This window comes from Dromiciops gliroides, chromosome 1 (assembly GCF_019393635.1).
Source record: "Dromiciops gliroides isolate mDroGli1 chromosome 1, mDroGli1.pri, whole genome shotgun sequence".
NCBI lineage: Eukaryota > Metazoa > Chordata > Mammalia > Microbiotheria > Microbiotheriidae > Dromiciops > Dromiciops gliroides.
Window position 1 is genome coordinate 390,208,172 of NC_057861.1, and position 16,714 is coordinate 390,224,885.

The 16,714-nt window shown below is 35.0% G+C and overlaps 1 pseudogene; it reads right to left on the minus strand.

Annotated features, from left to right (window-relative positions):
• Positions 1 to 1,264: 1,264 nt before the first annotated feature.
• On the minus strand, positions 1,265 to 13,759 carry LOC122749618 (annotated as a pseudogene).
• Positions 13,760 to 16,714: the final 2,955 nt, after the last annotated feature.

Genomic DNA, 16,714 nt, shown 5'->3' on the forward strand with positions numbered 1-16,714 from the left:
ATAATCTCTTTTATAATTCTCTTCTTATGTTCTCTTTTATATGGGAAAATGCTCATTTTATTTGGTGTTAAGTTCATAATAAAAAATAAGTATTTTTAAGAAACGATTAAAAGGGCATACATAACTTTTCTGAATATTTTTTCTTTTTTGTAAGATGAAAAGAAAATATAAAAATATGTTTGAATTTTTAAAGGATATTTTTATGAAAAGATAAGGAATTCTAACTAGGTTTGGGTGACTAATGACAATGAATATAGGATAAGAGTCCATTTCTGTCACTGGGCATTTTCTGAAAAAGGTCAAACTTTTAAAGTAAAGAAATCAATCCAAATCCTCTTCTTTCAAATGATTTTCATGTACTATCTCTACAAAACAATGTAGAAGAGACATGAAATATTTTCAGACTTTAGGGGAAATATCTTAGAATATGAAGTAGGGTTTCTGTTCACTGGGCAATAGAAAGAAGCTCTACCAATAGTTTACTAATTTTTCCACATTGCCTCCAGCTTTTATCATTTTTTCTTTCATTTGTCTAATCAGTAGTGACTTATAGCATTTTTATGTAACTATTTATAGATTTGGTTTCTTCTGAAAAATTCCTGTTCATATCTTTTGAGTATTAATCAATTGGGGAATAGCTCTTATTTTTACAAATTTGATTCATTTCTGTACATAGTTTAGAAATTAGGCCTTGAAAAGAGAAACTTGTAATTTTTTGCCAGTTTCCTGATTTCCTTCTAATTTTGTCTGTATTAGTTTTGTTTGTGCAAAATCTTTTAAATTTCATATATTCAAAATTGTCTTTTTTAAAAAACTTCCTGTGATCCTCCCTAGCTCTTGTTTGGTCATACAATCTTCCTTTATCCATAGATTTGACAGTAACATTTTCCCATGTTTCCCTAAGTAATGATATCACCCTTTATCTCTAAATCTATGTTTTTTACCTGTTTTGGTAAATGGTGTAAAATGTTGGTCTATGCCTAGTTTCTGTCAAACTACTCTCCAGTTTTGCCAGCATTTTTTTTTAATGGTGAGTTGTTGTCCCCAAAGCTTTGAACTTTGGGTTTATCAAACACTAGGTTGGTCATTTACTACTGTATATTGTATACTTAACCTATTCCACTGATCTACCACTCTATTGTAATTTCTTTCTATGTATGCCCTTTTATAACTTCTTTTTTAAAATCTAGAGCAGTGTTTATTGAAACCCAAAGCTGCTAAAAGTAGGAAGATACTGAAACCGTTAGTTCATCTGTGTCTAGATCTAGTTATTGCATCTGGCTGCCTCTTCTGTACAACTGGGTTTCCTGGTAATCTCAGGACCAATGGTAATGCTGCTATTGGTGACTTCGAAGATACATGGCCCATCCCAGTGCTGAGTGTCAATGCCACCATGTTGGAAATAGATGTGATAGACTCCTGGGGGTAGTTGGAGAATGTGTGGGAGACTTCTCTCCACTCATAGTTGCTCCATCCATTAACCACTACCTCTGAGAGCTCGAATGTATCCAGGGTTTTAAAGTCATCAGATAGCAACTGCACATAGATGTTGTAGTTACAGGGACAGTTGAATCTGGTAGCAAACCAGTCCTTGATCACAATGTCTGGCCTCACTGTGTCCATCAGTTCTTCGCAATAGCCCTTGGCTTTCAGGTTCACCCTCTGAAACTTGAGACAATCACCATATTTCGGGAGAAAGCATTTCCTGACTCAGAAGTCTGGAAACTCTTTTCCATAGGGTCCAGGTATGTCTTATACAGTCCAACAATATTCTCTCCCCTGATATATCCAAAAATTCAACCCATCTTCATGACAGGGGTTGCAGATCAGGTTCTTCTGCAGGCTCTTCTCACAGCTGCAGTGGCAGAAGAAGACCTTCCAGTCAGCTACTGGCTGGTTCCAGTCCTTGGAGATGAAGCCCTCTCATTGGCACTTGCGTTTCCACAGGGACACCTGGTTGATGAGGTCCCTCCAGAGGCTGTAGACTGGCTGGCAGTGCCTCAGCAGTTTCCAGCCTGGCACCAGGGAGAACAACTCCAGGAGGACTTCCTCATGAAGCTTATTGATGCTGACCACGGTCCTGTTTTACTTTGGTGTTCCTCTCTGGTCTGCAGAAGCTCTTCTTTCTTTCCTGAGGATTTAGGATCTATTCTCAAACTTGCCTCATTTTCTAAGGAATTTATAGAGTTGGTAGGTGTGAGAAGTAGGACTTCCTGTGTAGAGCTTATGTGGAATGGGTTTAATTGATCAGATTGATAGTGAGTCATGCCCAAAAGAATTACAAGACTCAGTGACTCAGTTTCCCGTTTTATTGCAATACTGTGAGTGACCACAGGGAGAGCATCATAGACGTGTCTCCCCTTTTAAAACAAAGGAGAACATAAAAGCAGAGGAGTATAAAAGAAACTACAAATCAATTATTTTATGATTAACACTTTGTCATATAATTTGAAATCTGGTACTGCTAGGCCACCTTCATTCACTTTATGTTTTACTAATTCCTTTGGTATTCGTGACCTTTTGTTCTTCCAGAGGAATCTTGTTATTCTTTTTTTTCCCTAGCTCAATAAAATAATTATTTTGCAGTTTTATTGGTATGTAAGTGAATAATTAAATTATTTTAGGTTGGTCTGTCATTTTAATTATATTGGATCAGCATATCTGTGAGCAATTAATATTTATCCAATTGTTTAGATCTGTCTATTTATGTGAAAAGTGTTTTGTAATTGTGTTCATTTAGTCCCTGGGTTTATCTTGGAAGTATTCCAAGTATTTTACTTGGTCTGCATTTTTCAAAAATGGAATTTTTCTATTTCTTCCTCCAGGGTTTTGTTGGTAATACATAGAAATGCTGGTGATTTGTATGCATTTATTTTATAACTCTACAACTTTATTAAAGTTGTTAATGGTTTCAAATAATTTTTACATGATTCTCTAGGGTTCTCTAAGTATACCATTATATCATCTGCAAAAGAATGAAAGTTTTTTTCTTCATTGCCTATTTTTATTTCTTCAATGTCTTTCTCCCATCTTATCGCTATAGGTAGCATTTTTAATAAAATATTGAATAATAATCTTAACTTTACCTCTGATGTTATTGAAAAGGCTTCTAGTTTGTCGTCATTAGAGATAAGACTTCCTATGGGTTTTAGAAATATGTTACTTATCATTTTAAGAAAGGTTCCATTTATTCCTATGATATATTTTGTCAAAGGCTTCTCCTGAATCTATTGATAAAATCATCAGTTTTTGTTTTGTTTTGTTATTGATAAAGTCAATTATGTTTATATTTTCCTAATATTGAACCAGCCTGGTATAAATCCTACATGGTCATAGTATATCATTTTTGGGATATATTGATATTATTTCCTTGCTAGCATTTTGTTTAAAATTTATCCATGGATATTTATTAGGCAAATAAGTCTTTAGTTTTTGCTCTATCTGTTTTAGATATCAAAAACATATTTGGGTCATAAAAGAAATTTTGTAGGACTCTTCTGTATTTAAAAAAATAATTTCTATAGTATTAGGATGAATTATTCCTTAGATGTTTGGTTGAATTCATTTGTAAATACATCTGGCCCTGGGAACTTTTTCTTAGGAAACTCAATTATAGCTTCTTCAATTATTTTTCTAAGATATAGTTATTTATATATTATTTTTCCTTTGTTGTTAACCTGGACAATTTATATTCTTATAAATATCATCCATTTCACTTAGGTTGTCAGTTTTACTGGCATACAATTGGGTAAAGTAACTTCTAAACCTCCCCCTTCTCCCAGTGTATGTTTCTTTCTCATCCATCTATTTTTGAAAGGTCATCCCAATATAAATAACTCACTTTTATGTCCTTTGTCTTTGTGGAGTCTTTCTAACAGTCCTAATAATCATAAAGTTCTTAGGACTTGCATACATCATTTTTAAATGTAGGAATATAAATAGTTTAACCTTACTAAATTTTATATGCTTTCTTTTATATTTGCATTTTTTATGCTTTTCTTAAGTCATATATAAAAAACTAATTTTCTATTCATTACTGGCCTTATCAGGAATGCTTGAAAGTCTTCTATTTCATTAAATATCCTTTTCCCCCACTTAAGGATTATATTCAATTGTGCTGGTTGGGTTATTCTTTTTTTAATAATTAGTATTTTATTTTACCCCAATTACATGTAAAAACAATTTTTACCATCCATTTTTAAAACTTTGTGTTGCAAATTCTCTTCCTTTCTTCCCTCCCTCCACTGAGAAGGCAAACAATTCTATATTGGTTATAGATGTGTAGTCATACAAAACATTTCTATAATTGTCATGTGGCAGAAGAAAACATAGACAAAAAAACCCTCAAGAATAATAATGACATTGAAAAAATATGATTCAATCTGTATTAAGATCCCATCACTTCTTTCTCTGGGGATGGATAGCATTTTTCATTGTAATTCCTTCAGAATTCTCTTGGATCATTGTATTGCTAAGAATACTTAAGTCATTCACAGCTGATCATCTTACAATATTGTTATTTTGTACATAGCACATTTCACTTTACATCATTTCATGTAAGTCTTTCCATGTCTTTCAGGGAATATCTTGTCCATCATTTCTTATAGTACAATATTATTCCATCATAATCACATATCACAATTTGTTCAGCCACTCCCCAAGTGGTGTAAATTCTCTCAATTTCCAATTCTTTGTCACCAGAAAAGAGCTGTTATAAATACTCCTCACACATAGGCCTCTCCTCCCCCCCCCCCTTTAAAAATTTCTTTTGGATGGACGCCTAGCAGTTGTATTGCTAGTTTAAAGAGTGTGCTTGGCTCTTTATCCCCCTTGGCATAGTTCCAAATTACTCTACAAAATGGTTGAATAAGTTCACAACTCCACCTAAAATAAATTAATGCCTCATTTTCACCACATTCCCTCTGGTATTTGTCATTTTCCTCTTATGTTTTATTAGCCAATCTAATAAGTATGAGGTAGTATCCCAGAATTGTTTTAATTTGCATTTCTCCAATTAATAGTGTTAGATCATTTTTTTTCATATGACTATAGATGGCTTTGATCATTTCATCTGAAAACTCTTCATATCTTTTGAACATTTAGTAATTGCGGAAAGACTTATTTTTGGCAAATTTATTTCAATTCTCTATATCTATGAAAAATGAAACTTTTATCACAGAAACTTGCTTTAAAACTTTTCCTACAATTACTATTGATAACTGTATTTCTCTCCACCATATTCCTCATCCTCTTTATTCTATTCTATTTTTCCTTTCACCCTGTCCCTCCTCAAGTGTTTTCCTTCTGACTACCCCCTCCCCCAATCTTCCCTCCCTTCTATCACCATCCCCTTCTTTTATCCCTTTCCCATCCTACTTTCCTGAAGGGTAAGATAAATTTCTATACTCATGTTATTCCTTCTTCGAGCCAATTCATTTATTCCCATTTACCTCTCCATCTTCCTTTCCATTATAAAAGCTTTTGCTTGCCTATTTTATGAGATAATTTACCCCATTTCATCTCTCGTTTTCCCTTTTCCCAGTGCCTTCCTCTTTTACCCCCTTAGTTTAATATTTTTAGATATCATCCCTTCAAATTCAACATCTGTGTCCCCATATATACACATACACATACATACACATATACATACATATACATATATGCACACACACACACACACATATATTCTTTTTCTAACTGCCATGATAATGAGAAAGTTCTTATGAGTGAGAAGCATCATCTTCCCATGTAGGAACATAAACAATTTAACCCTATTAAATCCCTTATGATGTCCTTTTCCTGTTTACCTTTTTATGCTCCTCTTGAGTCTTGTATTTAAAAGTCAAATTTTCTATTCAACTCTTGTCTTCTCATCAAGAATGCCTGAAAATCCTCTCTTTCATTGAATGTCCATTTTTATTCTTGAAGGATTATACTCAGTTTTGCTGGGTAGGTGGAATATCATTTGCCCAGCCCTCTGATCCTTTAATGTACTACTAAATCTTGTGTTATCTTGACTGTGATACCATGGTACTTGGATTATTTCTTTCTGGCTGCTTGTAATATTTTCTCTTTGAACTGGGAATTCAGAAATTTTCCTATAATATTCGTGAGAATTTTCATTTTGGGATCCCTTTCAAGAGGTGATTAGTGATTCTTTTAATTTCTATTTTATTTTTTGGTTCTAGAATATCAAAGCAGTTTTCCTTGATAATTTCTTGAAAATGATAACAATGCCCTTTTTTTTTGATCAAGGCTTTAAGGGAGTCCAATAATTTTTGAATTTTATCTCCCAGATCTATTTTCCAGATCAGTTGTTTTTCCAATGAGATATTTCACGTTGTCTTTTATTTTTTCATTCTTTTGGTTTTGTTTTATTGTTTCTTGATTCCTCATAAAGTCATTAGCTTCATTTGCTCAATTCTAATTTATAAGTAATTATTTTCTTCAGTGAGCTTTTGTATCTTCTTTTTCATTTGGCCAATTCTACTTTTAAGCAGTTTTTTCTTAATGAATTTTTCTGCCTTACCCGCCCCCACTTTTGGCTGGTTCTGCTTTTCAAGCCATTCTTCTCCTTTTTGGCTTTTCTACATCTTTTACAATTTGGCCTAGTCTGTTTTTAAGGTATTATTTTCTTCAATAATTTTTGTCTCCTTTACCAAGCTGTTGATTCTTTTTTTCATGATTTTCTTGTATCACTCTCATTTCTCTTCCTAATTTTTCCTCTACCTCTCTCACTTGATTTTCAAAAAATGAGCTGTTCTATGGCCTGAGACAAATTAATATTTTTCATGAAGGCTTTTGATGTAGAAACTTTCACTTTATTGTCTTCTGGGGGTGTATTTTGATCTTTGTGGGCACCATAGTAACTTTTTATGGTCAGACTTTTTTATTTGCTCATTTTCCCAGCCTCTTGACTTTGAATTATTTGTTGAAATGGAGCTCTACTTCCAGGGTGGAGGACACACTGTCTCATGCTTCAGGGGTTTTGTGCAACTGTTTTCAGAGATATTTTTAGGAACCTATAAGTTTTAAATTCTTCAATGATGATATGATCTAAGGAAAGAAGTGTTTACTACTCTTCTGTCCTGTGCTCTGGTCTGTGAGTGACCACATGTACTCTTTTCTGACCTGAAACTGTGATGAGGGTTTCTGCTACACTGGTATAGCTCTGGTATTGTGGTGCTCCTCTTTGCCCTAGGACTGAAACCTATGATTGTGATCCATATCCAAATATGAGTAAAGTAACAAAATCCTGCATCAGTGCTAACAAAGAGACCCTTGTAATCTCCTGGCCAGGTATTTACCCCCTTACTATCTGTGGGTTGAGAATTCCAGAAGTAGTTGCTGTAGTTGCTGTTTCAATGGTTCCAAAGAATTGTTCCTAGTTTGCTGGGGCTGGGTCTGCATTGGCATGACTTATGCTGGACTGTGCTCCACTCTCACCCTGGTACAACAGACCTTTCCTGACAACCTTCCAAGTTGTTTTTAGCTGAAAAATCATTTCAACCCACCCTTTTATGGGGCCTGCTGCTCTATGAATTGTCTTATTGCATTACTTAAATGTATTTGGAGGGTTTGGGGGAGAGTTTAGGTGAATCACTGCTTTTCATCCTCCATCTTGCTTCTGTCTCCTTAGTGGGTCATTCTTGGTTATTATTCTACCTTCTTTGCCTTCCAGAATATCATATGCAAAGTCCTATGCTCCTTTAATGTAGTAGATGTGAAATCTTATGTGATCCTGACTTTTCATCTGTTGTATTTGAATGGTTTCTTTCTAATTGCTTGAAATATTTTTTCTTTGACCTGAAAGCTCGAAATCTGGTTATACTATTCCTGGGAGTTTTCATTTTTGGATGTCTTTAAGGAAGTGGTTGGTAGATATTTTTTTTATTTCTCTTTTCCTCTTTGGCTATAGGGTAATTTTTTGAAATATGATGTCTAGGCTCTTTCTTTGTTCATGACTTGATTGTTCAATGATTCTTAAATTATCTCTCCTCAATCTCTTTTCCATGTCATTTGTTTTTTTGATAAAATATCTCACATATTCTTCTATTGTTTTTCATTCTTCTGACTTTGTTTTCTTATTTCATGATGTCTCGAGTAATTAGCTTCTACTTTCCCAATTCTAATTTTTAAGGAATTCTTCGGTGAGCTTTTGTACCTCTTTTCCCATTTGACAAACTTTTCTTTATAAGGAATACTTTCATCAATGAATTTTTATTTCACTTTTATGATTTGGCCAAGACTATTTTTAAGTTGATATTTTTTCTGCAGTATTTCTTTGTGCCTCTTTTATCAAGCTATTAATTGCCTTTTAATTATTTTCCCGCATTGCTATAATTTCTTTTCCCCCAATTTCCTCTACCCCTTTTATTTGATTTTTTAAATCATTTTTATCTCTTTCAGGAATTCTTGTTGTGTATATATCTTTCCTTTCCTTTCCTTTCCTTTCCTTTCCTTTCCTTTCCTTTCCTTTCCTTTCCTTTCCTTTCCTTTCCTTTCCTTTCCTTTCCTTTCCTTTCCTTTCCTTTCCTTTCCTTTCCTTTCCTTTCCTTTCCTTTCCTTTCCTTTCCTTTCCTTTCCTTTCCTTTCCTTTCCTTTCCTTTCCTTTCCTACCATTTGATTTTTCTGCCCCGCATATTTCTTGACTTTAAACTTTATGTTAAAGTTCAGCTCTGTTCCTATAATGTGAGTGAGTGGGCACTTTCCCAAGCATCAAGGTTTTTTTGCATTACTGTTTTCAGAGATATTTCTGGGGAGTTGGAAGTTATTACTTCCAAAGTGTTGTGATGTGGGGAGATGTGTGGTCACTGGTCTCCTGGTCTGTGCTCTGGTCCTTATCCAGGCAGTACCCCTGATCCCTTGAAACTGCAAGTGGTTCTTCAGGTTCCCTTTCCCAAAAACAAGACTGTTCTTCAGGGCTCCTGATCTCTTGTGATTGCAAGTGCTTCTTTTTATCCCGGAACTATCCCAGAAGTGGGTATAAATAATGGAATTGACACGAAGTGCTCTGTCTTGTGCCTATTTCTCTCACAAAAGACACCTAGAGTCTCTCTCTGACCAATTTCCAGATTCCCTTACCAAGTCTGGTTTGATATTTTCATAAGTTGCTACTGCTGCTGTTGTCACATATGAGGTCCACAGATTGTGTTGCCTTCAAGGTCACTCTTGACTGGGTCCCATTGTAGTGTCATAGATCTCTTCTTTTAACCTTGTATATTGTTTTTGGCTCAAAAAAAAGTCTTACCCTAATCTTTCATTGGCTCTGCTGCTTTAGAATTTAATTTGAGGTCTTATTTTCTAGTTGTTTGGAGGTGAATGTTGGGAAAGCTCAACTGTTTCCTCTACTCTGACATCTTGGATTGAGGAGATTTTTGAAGGTAGAAACCACAAAACTTGTGAATAGTTTGGACATGTAGAGTGAGTGCTAATGAGACATTGCAGGTGACACCAAAATTGTGAGTATGATTCATTAGATGGATGGTGGTTCCCTTTACAATAATAGGAAATCTAAAGGATAGTAGGTATTTGGGTGAAAGACAAAAGTTTTATTTCAGATATGTTGACTTTGAGATGCTTGTTGGACAACTAATTCAAGTCCAAAAGGCAGTTGGTGATTCAAAACTGCATTTCTGGAGAAAGATTAGGGGTACATATATCAATTTAGGAATGATTGGCATAGAGATGATAATTGATCCTATGGAAGTTAATGAAAACACCAAGCAATATAGCATAGAGTGAGAAGAGACGAAGGCCTAAGACAGAGCTTTATAGAATGATGATCATTTGTTGGTGTGACTTGTATGAAGACAGAGTAAAGAAGATTTATAAAGAGAAATCAGACAGGTGGGAATACAACCAGGAGATGTCACAAAAACATAAAGAGACAGAGTATTCATAAGTGTGATCTATATTATCAATGGTTGCAGAGAGGACAAAATGATGAAGATTTAGAGTAGGTAATTAGTTTGGCATTTAAGAGATCACAGGTTATTTAGGGAAAAGCAATTTTAGTTGAATGATAAGGTCAGAAGAAAGATTTTAGAGTTGAGGAGTAATGAGAAGTTAGGAAGTGATGAACACAGTATAGACAGTTTTTTCGAAGTTTGGCTGAGAAGGGGGGTTGCAAGATATAGGGTAAGATAGCTAAAAAGATTAGTACAGTCCAAAGAGGGTTTTTTTTTCAGGTTGAATAAGATGTTGGCACTTTAAAGACAGGAAGAAAAAGGAGAGGTTTAAGAGTGAGAGAAGAGATGATTGAGGAAGCAATCTACTGAGGAAAATAGGAAGGTATGGGATCAATGAGAATGACACTGACAAACACCATGGACAAGAAGGAGCTCACCTCGAATGCCCTTAAAAATAAATACCGGTGGCTAAGTAAGGTTGTTGGATTTTCCTTTCCTAAGTATCCATTGATAGTTCCATTTAGTTTGTTTTATGGTTCCTTTCACTGCTTTGGGGATTGTTCATAATATGTGATATTTTCTCTCCTGAGGATTTCTTAAGATCCAGAAGGGAATCTATTTGTTCATGGAGGTCAGATAAAATAATGAATGTAAAGCCCTTTGCAAACTTGAAAGATCCATATTTGTCAGAGTAGTATAATTACCAGATAAAATTCTAGACTTAGAGCAAGGAGAGACCTTAGATATCATCAAGTCCAACTTCCTCACTTCATAGATGACAAAACAGACCTGTGGAAGCCAAGTAACTTGTCCAAAGACAAATATATGTTAAATCAAAGAGCCTGATATCTAACTGCTTTGACTGTTAGCTTAGTATATTTTGCCCTTCACTGTTCCACTCTGCCTGGTGATCTACTTCACAGAAATAATATTCTGAAAATGGGACCTTAAATGTTATTCTAGCCACTCATTTATTTCCTTTTGCCATTCTCTTAGTAATAAAGTTATACAAATACTGAAATCTGATTTTGATTGTGGGATATTCTTGTTCATCAGGTATTTTTAACTTTCCTACCCATCTGTCATTGATTTTGTGCATGGCCCTTGTTGCTGATTGTTTCTCAATATATTTGACACTGAAGCTATTCTAAATGTAGTAACCATGGCAACTCTTCTCCCAGCCCCCTCCCTCACCGCACTTTGGGGGGTTGTTTTTTTATGAAGCACTGTTGATCAAGTGGACTCCTTATAATTTGGATGTGGAGACTGGCAGTGTGGCTCTGAAATAATTTAGAATATTTTTTGCTTATATTTTGGATTTATTAATGATAAAATTTCCTATCTCTGTGTCTGCCTTTTTTTCTTTTTGGGGGAGATAAGGGAACGGGTGAAATTTTACTTTAAAGTACTCAATATGAGGGGACAGATAGGTGGCACAGTGGATAAAGCACTGGCCCTGGATTCAGGAGGACCTTAGTTCAAATCCAGCATCAGACACTTGATACTTTCTAGCTGTATGACCCTGGGTAAGTCACTTAACCCTCATTGTCCCACACAAAAAAGTAATCAATATGAGTTGCAAGGAGTGTGTTATTTATATTCAAATAATATAAAACTATAATTTCAAAAGAGAGGGTCTTATATCCAGAGATTCTGGTTCTTTCTCTTACTATCTCTATTGCCTTGGCAAAGTGACTTTGCTTCTCTGAAACTCATTTGATTCTTTTTTACAAATGGGATTGGATGAAATGTCTTCCATGGTATCTTCCAATTCTAATTTTTTTATCTGAGAATAGAAATCAAATATTTATAGAAATCTTGAACATTTATAAGCTAAAAAGAAATAGTCAAGTGTTTGACATACAAACTAGCTTGAAGGTGTTAAATGATTGGTTATGTGGGTTGGGGACAGTGACATAGAACCATAAATGATGTTGATGATGATAAAATCAAAGTAAAATGATCACATGTCATTATGGTTCTCATAACACGATGGTTGTTGCCGCTGCAGTTCTCACAGAAACCATAAATAAGTGTACCACTTTGAATGTAATTACAATTTATACAAAAATAGCCCCTGCAAAGGATGATAAAAGAAAAAATTCTATGAACAACTTGACACAATCCTTTCCTCAAAACAAATTTGTGGGGTAGATAATAACAAGTATTATTACACATTTGATATATGAGTAAATTCATTCCAACAAGTTACATGAAACTGCCCAGTATCATACATCAATTGAAATTCTTTTAATTAGGTGTGTTTTTGCTTATGCTTTGTTGATTGATGATTGTTACCTCTGCTTTTTTATATCAACTAAAGCATAATAGATTCTTTTCCAAACCTTTATTTTAACTCTGTGGGTGTCTTTCTGTTTCAAGTGTGCTTAGCAACAGGTCGTTGAATTTTGATATTTAATCTATTCTGCTATCTGCTTCTATTTTATGGTAAGTTCACCCCATTCACATTCACAGATATGATTACTAACTGTGCATTTCATTCTGTTTTTTCTATTTTTCCTTCTCTCTGTGTGACTGTTTTTCCTCTTAGTCTGCTCTCCCTCTTATTTTACACCCCCACCCTACCTTTCTCTTAGAACTATTATAGTTCAGAATTGGGATTTGAACTCATAGCTCCTAAATTCATGTTTAGGATTCTTTTCTCTATGAGAGGAAAGAGGTACCATGGAAGGAAAAATGGGTCTATAGAATGGGGACAGGGGATAAATCCTTTCTTATTGACACCATCCTTCCTGGTGTTTTTTTCTTATGGGTGGTAGCATCGTCCTCAATCTCTGAGAGAGAAGAATAGCTCCAAATTAGTCATTGGTAAATAGAAAAAAAGAAGGCTTACTCCAAGAGGCCTCAGTTATTTGAATTTACTTATCCCATAAATATGGCTTGCCTTGAAGATGACACTTCATTGTATGAGGCATCACAAGTCTGGTTTAATGACAATTAATTTCCATAAATAATCTTAAGATGCTTTGGGGATTTCGCTTTTTTGTTGTCCTTATTTGGCAAGCCATATTTCCTTGTAGTTTTTAATATTCATGAAGATAACAACTTAATAGGCACTAAATCTGGTCTAACTAAATCTGGTATTTAGTTGATTAGTCATTCATCAAATATTTAGTAGTCCAGAATCTGTTCATATATTCCTTTACTTCCTTCAAGACACATTTCAAGCACCACCTTCTACACAAAGCTTTTCCTGATCCCACCAACTAATGGTGTTCACCCTCCCTCCCTAACTACCTTGTGTTTACTACCTTGTGTTTTTTGTGTTAATTTGTATATGTTTATATTATCTGTAGATTTATATGCATATCTTGTCACTACTAATAGAATGGAAGCTCTCTTATTCATTTTTTTGTTGTCTCTGTAGTGCATTTCTCTTTTCCATTCTCCTCAAACCATCAATATTAACACTTATGTCATTATTCTAAGAATATGATGTCATCATTTACTTTCCTGAGAAAAATGAATGTACAATGAGAACTTCTTGAACTCCCCTCTACATCTGAATATTTCTCTATATCGTCATTTTCCTTCTATTTCCCCCTGACTCTCAGAAAGATATGATTTGTCCTGGAAATGGAGTGAGGGCCATTTGTAAAACTTCCCTCTACCTATGACATTAAATCAGTGCCATTTAGTATCTTCAATGATGTTCTTTGGCCAAGCTGGTTCCTCCCTACCTTTATACTTTTCTTATATTTCCCCCGTCTACATATTTTGATCCAGTCATACCAGTTTACCTGTTTTTCTTCACACAGGACTCTATATCTCTTATCTATGTACCTTTTCATGGGCTGTCTTCCATACCTGGAAGGCTTCATCTCCATTTCTCCTCTTCTGATAGTCCCTGTTTTTCTACAAGACTCAGCTCTAGTGCTATCTTTCTGTAGGAAACATTTTCCAGTCCTTATAGATGCAAAACCTTTTTCCACAAGATTATATTCCATATACTATGTATCTTGCCCATGCCTAATTATTTACATGGTATCTCACAGACTATAATGTATACTCTTGGATGGCAAAAACTGTTTTTGTCTTTATTTTTCTCCTGTTCTTTTTATAATGCCTGCACATATAATTCTTAAATTCAAATGGATCTTGTTATCACATCAATTTGGGAGTTCTCTCCAGGGATGCAGATCACAAGGCATCTATGTCTGCTCATCCTGGGCAACCATCAATCCTGCCCTTTTCAATCTTATCCACAGGGATTCCATCCATAGTGCTATAGGCTTTCCTTGATAGCTCATAATACACAAGAGTGCCAGTGGGATGCACGGGCTGTCCACCTGCCATCTCTTGTTCCTACATGATCACCAATCTTTTAAATACATGAGACAATCTTTGATGGTATCCTTTACTCCTATTATTCTTTAGACTCTCTTGTGGACTGTGTGGTAGAGCTTGCTCAAAACAACCATGTGTCTTTCCATTGCCTTCCATGTGACTCTTATCATTAGCTTTCTGGTGACAGGAATTTTCCAGGTTTTGTTGTTATATAGCATCACCAGTGAAATGTTTGTAAAGCATAGATGAGTCTTTGTTGTTCTAAGAATCTTGCTGTCAGTAAACAGTGATTTCCAATTCCTTGAAAAGAATTCATCTTATTCTCTTCCTTCTTTTCAATTCATTATCCAACCCACCATCCCAGATATAGACACACTCTAGAAAGTGCCTTTTCATATGCACATTGAAATCTGGAATAGATAGTATTCACCTAATGTGGATGGACCATGCAAATTCTTTATAGCAATTATAGATCTTTTTCAGGGGCCTCTACAATTGCTTGGGGCTTGATACAATTAATGTAATGTCAGTTAACCAGTCAAGAAGCATTCATTCAGCACTTGCTATATACCAGGCACTGTGTTAAATGTTAAGATTAGAAAAATATGAAAATATATACAAGATATATACAGTGTAAATAGAAGTTACTCTTTGAGGGAAAGTTGTTGATTGCTATTTGTCATTCATTCTCGAAGAGGATCATGACATCTGGAGATGCTGTCATGACTTGCAGTGATTTAGACTTAAGTGAGGCAAGACTGTGCAAAGTCATCAACCTTGCTCTCTCTTCCAGAATCTCCTTGAGAATGAGGCTGGTGACTTTGCACAGCTGTATCTCACTTTGAGGAAAAGCACTAGTAAGGGAAAGTCCCCTGAAGAAGATAGAATTTATGCTGTCTTGAAAGTAGCCAAGGAAATCAAGATGTAGAACCAAAGAAGAAGGAACCTAGGTATAAGGGGAATTCAATGAAAGGAGTTTAAATAAAGACTGTTGTGTCAAGGTAGCAGTGTCATAGAGTGCCTGGAGGAGTTTAAAGTATAGGAAAACTGGAAGGGCAGAAAGAGGACACCCTGGGAAGAGATTTAAATGCCGGAGTACTTTATATTTCTTTCTTCAGGTAATCGCGAGCTCCTGTAGCTTACTGAATGGGGGCAAAATGATATACTTAACCTGAATTTTCAGAAAATATCCTTGGCAGAAGAGAAGCATATGAAATGTAATGGGGAGAGACTTAAGGTACAGACACCAATTAGAAAATTATTTCAACCATGCAGGCAAATTATGATGAGGGACTACACTAGACTATTGACTGTGTAAGTGGAAAGAAGGAGACATATATGAGAGATTTCATGAGAGTAGAAATAACAAGATTAGACAATAACTGAATAATGTGGTATGAGTGCCAATCAGATGTCAATGATAGTACCAAGGTTACAAGCTTGGGTGATTCAGAAGTTGGTAGTACCCTTGACAGGAATGAAAAAAATGTTGGAAAGAGGTTAGAGTTTCAGGGCAAAGATAATGAGTATTGTTTTGAACATGTTGAGTTTCGAGATGCTTTATAGTACAGAAATATAGAAATGTGCAAAAGATGGTGGTGGGTGACTGGCTCAGAAGAGACATTAGGGCTGGATAAATACATCTGGCAATCATCTGTTTAGGGATAATATTGAACCCATGGGAGCTATTGAGATAACCAAGTAAGATAGTACAGAGGAAAAAAGAAGAGGGGACAGGATAAAGCCTTGAAGAATCTTTATCAAGGTCACAATGTCATCTGGAAAAAAAAATCTATAATATCTCACACAAGGAATCTCTTTGACATAGATTCTGTGCTAAATCTCTTCAGTCATGAATTATTTTGCTGTTTCCCAGTTTTATATCTCTCTTGATGTTTAATCCTGAATAATGTTAATATCTGGATGAGAAACATCCTATTGTAAAAAAGTGTTTTATCCTACTGGGTCAAATATTCTTATATAGTCAACCAATAATAAGCACAATGGGATCTTATTTTCTCTCTAAATTTTAGTTAGTTCTGCAATGGCAAAGTTGGGAGCCACTGTTGAATATTATTTGCAAAAGTCTATTTATTCCCTACTAATACCATCATTGTTGATACCTTCAATTTGTATATAGATGGACCACATAAAGATTTTCTATATATGGGAGAGAAGGTGAACAGATCAATAGTTTTTGATATTTTCTCTATCATTTTAATTTGGAATTATTTCGATCTGAAATTTTTCTAACACTTTTAGTACCTTCACCTCCTTTATATACTTTATAAATTGGTTTCTCAATGCCCTCAAAATTTTGTCTCCTCTAGCAGATATCACCTATTTTGTTGTTGTTGTTCATGCATTTCAGTCATGGCCAACTCTTTGTGACAGCCTTTGGGGTTTTCTTGGCAAGGATACTAGAGCGACTTGTCGTTTACTTTTCTAGCTCATTTCACGGATGAGGAAACTGAGGCAAACAAGATTATATGACT